The following is an 8,409-nucleotide window of genomic DNA, read 5'->3' as shown; positions in this document are numbered from 1 at the left end:
AGGGCAGCGCCAGGCTCCGGCTCCACGTGCACAGCAGTGAGGACAGCACCAGGCTCTGCTCCATGTGTACTACATGTCCCAGGCCCCCAGCACCCTCCCTGGAGAAAGCACTTGAGCCCTCTCTAACCACCCCTGCCTGTGGCTGCACCCCAACCTTCACAGCCATCCCAGTGGGGACCCATCCTCCTCTAAGGACAATACAGAACCAGAAACCACAAAGCACTATTCTTGTATGGAATACCCTGAAGGCCCAGAGAAGATTCCACTTAAAAGTTCCACTGGTTGCAGGAGTTTGCTTACTGTTGGTCTTTCCAGATTCACCTCTAAATTCAATGCAATTCCACACAAAATCCCAAGAGGGCTATTTACAAGTGTATTCTAGCATTCACATGAAAGAGTAGGACCAGGCATAGCCAGGAGAAATTTTGGAGAAGAAATAATTGGAGAGACATTATGCTCCCACTCCTTCCTTTGACAAATATTTATTCAAGGCCTAAAATGAGCCAGTCATGATTCCTGGTCCATGGGAAACAGTACCAGCAAAATCCCACCCAAATGGAGCTCACACTCAGCTTAGGGGAGAGCAATAATAAACACATAAGCTTTGGGTGGTAATAATAAGTCAACATTAAATAGTTTGAAGGTGTTATGAAGAAAAATAAGGTCAGTGTTTTTGTTATTTATTCACATGCAATGGATCACCCCAAAACACAGTGGCTTAAACCAACAGCAAGTATGTTATCATCATTTCTTGAAGCTCTGGAAGCTGACTGGGCTCTGCTGGATGGTTCGTGCTTGACGTTTCTCTCAAAGTTGCAGTCAGATGGCTGCCAGGCTGGTGTCACCTCGAGGGCTTCACATTTCTGGTGGCCTTGGCTGTCTGTCTGCTGGGAACTCCCTAGGCCTGAAGCTGGAATACCCACATGGTATCTCTCCAGGCAACCTGGCTTCATGACCACAGGTCAGCCTGCACTCTGTGTGAGCATCCCAAGAGAATCCACGTGTGGCATTGTGACAGCTAAGCCTCAGAAGTTACAGAGCATCACTTCTGAAAATTCCATTTGTCCGGGCAGTCACAGGAGCCTGCCTGGCTCCAGGTAGAGGGCATGAACCCCCATTTGATAGAAGAAGTCCCAAGATCACACTGTGGAAAGAGCATGGGGGAAAGAAAGATGGCGGCTGGCAACTTTGGAAAAAACATTCTGCCAAGTCCAGCATAAGGGAACAGAGCGACTTAGAGTCAGAATGAGGGGGCCCAGCAACACGCAGAATATACAGGTAGACTGCAGGATAGAGCAGAGCCTGCAGAGAGGCTCGTCAGCATGTGAGGGCGTGGCTTGCAGTGGAGGGACTGTCAGTCATCAGCGGGAATGGAGGGCTGCTCCATAAATCTCGTGGGGACCAATGAGGAGAAAAGCACAGTGGAGGAATCCCACGCAATCCTCAGAAATAAGTAGCCCGTCGATACAGACCTGAATATGAACAACAAACTGCTCTAACTCCTAGAAAATTACATAGAATAGTATCTGTGTGCTGCAACAAGACACCACCTCACACCCATTAGGATGCTACTATATTTTTTAGAAAGGCAGACGGTAAGTGTTGGGGAGGATGTGGAGAAATTGAAACCCTTGTGCAGTTTGGTGGGAATGTAAAATGGTGTGATAGAAAACAGTGTGGAGGTTCTTCAAAACACTAAAAATAGAATTGCCTTATGATCCAGCAATTCTACTTCTGGGTATATACCCCAAAGAATTCAAAGCAGGTGGCCGGGCGCGGTGGCTCAAGCCTGTAATCCCAGCACTTTGGGAGGCCGAGACGGGCGGATCACGAGGTCAGGAGATCGAGACCATCCTGGCTAACACGGTGAAACCCCGTCTCTACTAAAAATACAAAAAAACTAGCCGGGCGAGGTGGTGGGCGCCTGTAGTCCCAGCTACTCGGGAGGCTGAGGCAGGAGAATGGCGTAAACCCGGGAGGCGGAGCTTGCAGTGAGCTGAGATCTGGCCACTGCACTCCAGTCCGGGCGACAGTGAGACTCCGCCTCAAAAAAAAAAAAAAAAAGAAAAAAAAAGAATTCAAAGCAGGGTTTTTGAAGAGAGATTTGTACACTCACGCTCATAGCAGCATTGTTCACAGTAGCTAAAATGTGGGAGCAACCTGATATGGTTTGAATGTCCTGCCCAAATCTCGTGATGAATTGTGATCCCCAGTGTTGAAGGTGGGGCCTGGTGGGAGGGGTTTGGGTCATGGGGGCGGATCCCTCATGGTTGGGTGATACGCTTGCAATAGTGAGTGAGTTCTTGTGAGACTTGGATGTTACAAAGTGTGGCATCCCCCACCCCTCACTCTCTTTCTTGCTCCGGCTTTCACTATGTGACATGTTCGCTGCTGGTTCACCTCCACCCATGAATAAAAGCTTTCTCAGGCCTCCCCAGAAACAGATGCTGACACTATGCTTCCTGTACAGCCTGCAGAACCAGGAGCCAGCTAAACCTTTTTTCTTATAAATTGCTCAGTCTCAGGTATTTCTTTATAGCAATGCAAGAACGGCCTAACACACAACCCAAGTGACTGGTGAATGGATAAACAAAATGTGGTCTCTCCATACAACGGAATATTATTAAGCCATGAAAAGGAATAAAAGCCTGACACAAGCTGCAACACAGGTGAATCTTGAAGACATTATGCTGAGTGAAATTAGCCAGACACAAAAGGACAAATACAGTATGATTCTACTTACATGAGGTACTTAGAGTAGTCAAATTCATAGGAACAGAAAGTACAATGCTGGTTGCCATGGGTGGGGGCAGAGAGAGAAGGGAGAGTGGAGAGCAATTTAATGGGTGTAGAGTTTCAGCTTTGTAAGATGAAGACAGCTCTGGGGATTTTTAATTTACCACAATTAAAAAGTATACATATACACGCATACATATATATATAATAAATCGTGTGTATATATGACAAATTGTATATGTATATATAATTTTTTAAAATAATGTATTCGTGATGTTACATAATCTTAGGATAGGGAAAACTGTCCTATTTAAAACAGGAAAAAAAGCACTCATAAAGGAAATATTGCTATATGACCAAATTGACATTTTCTCTGGAACAGAAGATGCTATCACAAAGCTGGGACATGCACTACATTTCCCCTGTCCCTGCACACCTATGGTCACCTCTGCATCTCTGCCCTGTGAGACAGGTGGTCATCTGGACTCTCCAGCCACAGCTCTCTTCCTTGGGCCCTGTGGGAGGGCTTGGGACTTGGCCAGCAGGAGCCCAGGCAGGAGGCCGTAGGGCTGAGAAGGGCCAGGTGAGGAATCTTAGTCCCAGGACCCTTCGACAGCACCACGTGGGCTTGCATAAGACCAGCTGGGCAGCTTTCTGCACGCAGCTCCATCTCCCTCCAGACCTGGGGATAGCAGGGCTGTGGCTCGGTGCCTACTTGGGGAACTGCAGCAGCCCCTGTTGGTTTCTCAGTGCCTTTGCTGTTAGTCCCTCTCCTAAACTCTCCTCAAAAACCAAATTTGAGGGTGCCAGTTGTTTCCCTGTCTGTTAGAAAGGGATAAGGCCAACAGTGGAAGCATATTCCTGGCACACGTAAGCCATGGGAGGATATGCAGCCAGCCCTTTGTATCTGCAGATAGCTCTGCATCCTCAGCGTCAACTAGCTGAGAATCAAAAATATTTTTTAAAATAAATAATAATAATAGGCCGGGTGCAGTGGCTCATGCCTGTAAATCCCGACACTCTGGGAGGCCAAGGCAGGTGGATCACCTGAGGTCAGGAGTTCAAGACCACCCTGGTCAATGTAGTAAAACCCTGTCTCCACTAAAACAAAAATTAGCCAGGTGTGGTGGCATGCACCTGTAATCCCAGCTACTCAGGAGGCTGAGGCAGGAGAATGCTTGAGTCAGGGAGGCAGAGGTTACAGTGAGCCAAGGTCGCACCCGTGCACTTCAGCCTGGGCAACAGAGTGAGATGTCATCTCCAAATAAATAATAATACAAGTTTGAAAAATACCCTTTAACTACGCACATAGCATTTACATTGTATTGTCTATTACAATCTAGAGATGATTTAAAGTACGGGAGGATGTGCATAGGTTATAAGCAAATACCATGCCACTTTAGATCAGGGACTTGAGCATCTGTGGATATTGGTATCTGTGGGCAGCCTGGAAACGATCCCCCAGGATACCAGGGAGGTCTGCACACAGTGAATGTCTACAACACAATAGAGAGACGACAGAGTGAAAACTGCTCACTGCCTAGTGGAAAAGGGAGTGGCCCACAACCACACGTCGGGGAGAGCCACCTTCCGCACTCAGCAAAGATGTCCCATCCTAATCCCCAGAAGCTATTTATGTGTCACCGCATAAGGCAAAAGGGACTTTGCCGATGTGGTGAAGTGGACTTTGAGATGGGGAAAGCATTCTGGATGACCTGGGTGGGCTCAGTGTCGCCACAGAGGTCTCCATAGCAAAGGAAAGAGATTTTAAAACACTGCACTGCTGGCTTTGAAGATGGAGGAAGGAGGCATGAGCCAAGGAGAGGTGTCTCGAGAAGCTGGGAAGGGAGAAGAAAAACATTCTTACCTAAAGTCTTCAGGAGGGTGCAGTCCTGCTGACACCTTGCTTTGCCCAGCGAGACCCATGTCAGACATCTGGCCTCCAGAACTGGAAAAGAGTACAGCATCTATGTTGCTTGAAGCCACTAAGTGGTGCCAATTTGTTTCAGCAGCACCAGGAAACTCATACACCTTCACTAGGAATCATGGAGAAGCAAACAAAAATGACAAACATGACAATGGCACACATTCCACACCTAACAGGCGACACCGAAGGGTCCAAGACACGGAGAAGCTGGAGTGCAGGACAGGAGGCTCGCTTGGGAGAACAGCTTAGCAGCATCCCAGGACACTGGACGCACCCACTCCCATGACTTGGCGAAGCTACTGTGAGCCCTGTAGCCCAATGTGGTCTCAGGGATGGCCCCCAGTAGCCACGCATGTGTGGGCCCCTCCCACATTGGCGCTGGGTGAGTTTGTGACTGGCTTTAACCAGGGGAAGGCACAGCCTGGGTGTCTGGGTCCGGGCCATAGGGAAGCCTGGCAGTTTCTGCTTTCATACTTCTGTGGGCCCAGAACCCCGATGGATGGACCAGCTACTCTGCTGGAGTGGCCACGGGGAGAGGGAGAGAGGCCAAACCATCCCAGCGTCCCCCTGAGTCTTCCACTCTAGCCACCATCTGACTGTGAGACCAGCAAAACAGCCTGCTGAGCCCAGTTAAGCCACAGAAGCAAGAAAAATAATCAACAGGTTGCTTTAAGCCACTGAGTTCTGAGTGGTCTGTTAGGCAGCATTAGGAAATCAGAAAATCTGGACTGGGGACCTTCCCCAGGAGCACAAGGAGAATCCCCCCACTGGTGAGGCCTTGGAATGGCATGCAAGGGGTTGGGCGTAGTTGGGTTCACCTGTGGTCTACAGAGCAGTAGACTCCTCACAGCGGCTAGGATGAAGGAGCTGGATCAACATGTCCCACCATGGGTGAGCCTCGGAGGTATCACGTGACTACTGGGGACTCCATTTATATGAAATTTCCAGCAGAGATAAATCCACAGAGACAGAAAGCAGATTGGTGGTTGTCTGAACGGGGACTCCGGGTCAGGGGGCTGGTGTACTGCTTAATTGTATGAAGTCTTTGGGGGTGCCAGAAATCTTTCAGAACTAGATAGAGGTGACAGCCACACCGCGTTGTGAATGTGCTGGGGTGCCTCTCAAGCATACACTTTAGAATGGTTCATTCTATGTTGCGTGAATTTTACCTCAATAAAAGAAAATCATGTGGAGTGGAAAAAGCCATTTGCAGGAGGATATGTGCAAACCGATGTGTATGGAAAAAGTACACAAGTAATCTCAAATGGATTTATGGATGTACACAGTAAAAACATAAAAACATCTACAGGAAAGGTGGTAATCAACCTCAAAAGAGTGTCTCCTCCAGGGAGAGAGGGGAATGAGTTCTGAAAGAGGATGGGGCAACAGCGAGGGAGTGGGGTTCCAGCCGAAGCAAATGTTTACTTCCTGTTTAAAAACCAAAAGCAAATGTTGCTCTGCATTGAATCTGAGTAGTGGGCATGGATGGGGTTACACTTTTCGGTATGTTTGAAATGTGTCATAATTTAGCATAGAAAACAGAACCCAGTCCCATTTCCCTGTCCTCCCAAAAAAGAGGCACCCTGGCGCTGGCACGTTGTCAGGGTTCTCTGAGAGGCTCTTCTGTGGGAAGATCTCAGGCCCTTCTGGCCCGGGGTGGTGCACAGGGCCAAGGTTAGGGCGGGCAGGCTTGCAGGAGCTCACCCCAGGAAAAGCTGACACGTGGTGCTTTCTGCAGCTGGGCCCCCAAAGTGAATCTTTACAGCAACACTCCAAAGAAGGCCTGATTACAACTCCCATTTTGCAGATGGGGAAACTGAGGCATAGGCAGTTACATGACCCAGGTGGCAGGAGACAAGCTGGGATTCCACCCCAGGCAGCTGAGCTCCCAAGGGCAGGCCTGACTGCATTTCCTACCCTGCCTGGCATCCCAGACACTGTCCCGCCTGAGTCCAGGTGATTGCACACGTATGCCTGGGCTGCACCTGAAGTCCTGGGGGTTGGCACTTCCTTTTCAGAATATGTGCCGCCCTCACCAACCCACTGTCTGTGAGCCTCACGTCTGCAGACTTCCAGCACCCTCAGATGAGCCAAAGGAAGAGGAAATAACAGGTGAACCCCACAATCCCTGGAAGCCCCCAGATAGGGTCTGAGGACTTTGAAATTGGCTTAGTGATCACCTTTGACTCCTAGTCCAGACAACTCTCCGCTGTGACATCTGGGGTGTCTTGCACTCACTGTCACCCACAGACATGTACAAGGAGGGTTTTCAAGCCACTCCACTGAACCTGGTGGAGAGCCACTGAGCTGTGAGCCTGGGAAGCCCCTGACACCACTGCACAGGCTCTGAGTAGCAAGTGCAGGGGACAAGCAGCTGCTGTCTCGCCACGCCTCAGTTATCCTCCCCGGTGAAGTGGGGATGGCCCTGCCTGCCTCACTGGGTGTGTAAGAACTGAATGGGCTGGTACCTGCAAAAAGCTCCCTGGGCAGTACGTGGTAGCCGGCCTTGAAATTTCTAGATGTTGCCATTACTGATCAGGAGAGGCCTGGGCCGGACATTGGTGAAGCGTTTGCTCTCAATTTTGCTGCCACCATCAGTGTGCTGAGCTCCTTCCCTCCTAGACCCAGTGCTCACATCAGTGCAAGGGGTGAATAGACAGCCTGGAGCCAGAAGAGCTGCCCAGACTGTGCCCTAAGGCTGAAAGCCCTCCCTCTTCCTGGGCCAGCTGGGATCCCTGGAGAGCCTGATGTTCCCAGGGCCCCTGTCCCCTCTGCTGTGATCCCTAGCAGAGCCTCATGGGCAATCACCCCAGCTGGCCCTGCCTGAGCTCCCTGGCTGTCCCCCAGCAAACATCCACAGAGCCCTGTGAGGCAGGATTCCTGCAACGGGGTGTCCATAGGGCTCACACTGCCAGGACGCTGCAGAGGTGGGATTTAAGCTCAGGGCTATGGACCTCTGAAGCCCCACTCCTTCCCCCTCCTAGGGAAAGAGCACAGTCACCACTGCATTCAGGCTCTGGGGCCAGGTTGCCAAGGCTGAATCTTGTGCTACCACTTATGAACTGTGTGAGCAAGGAAGAGCTTGTTCTGTCGTGCCTGTGTCCATATTTGTAAAAGGGAGGACAATAGTAGCATTGATATTAAAAAAAAAAAAAAAAAACCTCATTCTTTTTCTATGGCTGCATAGTATTCCACGGTGTATATGTACCACGTTTTCTTTATCCAGTCTATTGTTGACAGGCATTTAGGTTGATTCCATGTCTTTACTATTGTGAGTAGTGCTGCTATGAACATATGTGTGTATGTGTCTTTATTATGCAACAATTTATATTCCTTAGGGTATGTACCCAGTAATAGGATTGCCGGATGGAATGGTATTTCTGTTTTTAGGTCTTTGAGGAATCGCCACACTTTCTTCCACAATGGTTAAACTAATTTACACTCCCAGCAACAGTGTATAAGCGTTCCTTTTTCTCTGCAACCTCGCCAGCCTCTGTTATTTTTTGACTTTTTGATAATGGTCACTCTGACTAGTGTGAGATGCCGTCTCATTGTGGTTTTGATTTGCATTTCTCTAATGATTAATGACGCTGAGCTTTTTTTCATATGATTGTTGGTCGCGTGGATTTTTCTTTTGAAAAGTGTCTGTTCATGTCCTTTGCCCACTTTTTAAAGGGGTGGGTTGGCTGTTTTTCTGGTAAATCTGTTTAAGTTCCTTATAGATGCTGGATATTAGACCTTTGTTG

This window comes from Colobus angolensis, unplaced genomic scaffold (genome assembly GCF_000951035.1).
Source record: "Colobus angolensis palliatus isolate OR3802 unplaced genomic scaffold, Cang.pa_1.0 Scaffold32, whole genome shotgun sequence".
Taxonomy (NCBI): Eukaryota; Metazoa; Chordata; class Mammalia; order Primates; family Cercopithecidae; genus Colobus; species Colobus angolensis.
Note: the sequence above shows the minus strand (reverse complement) of the source record.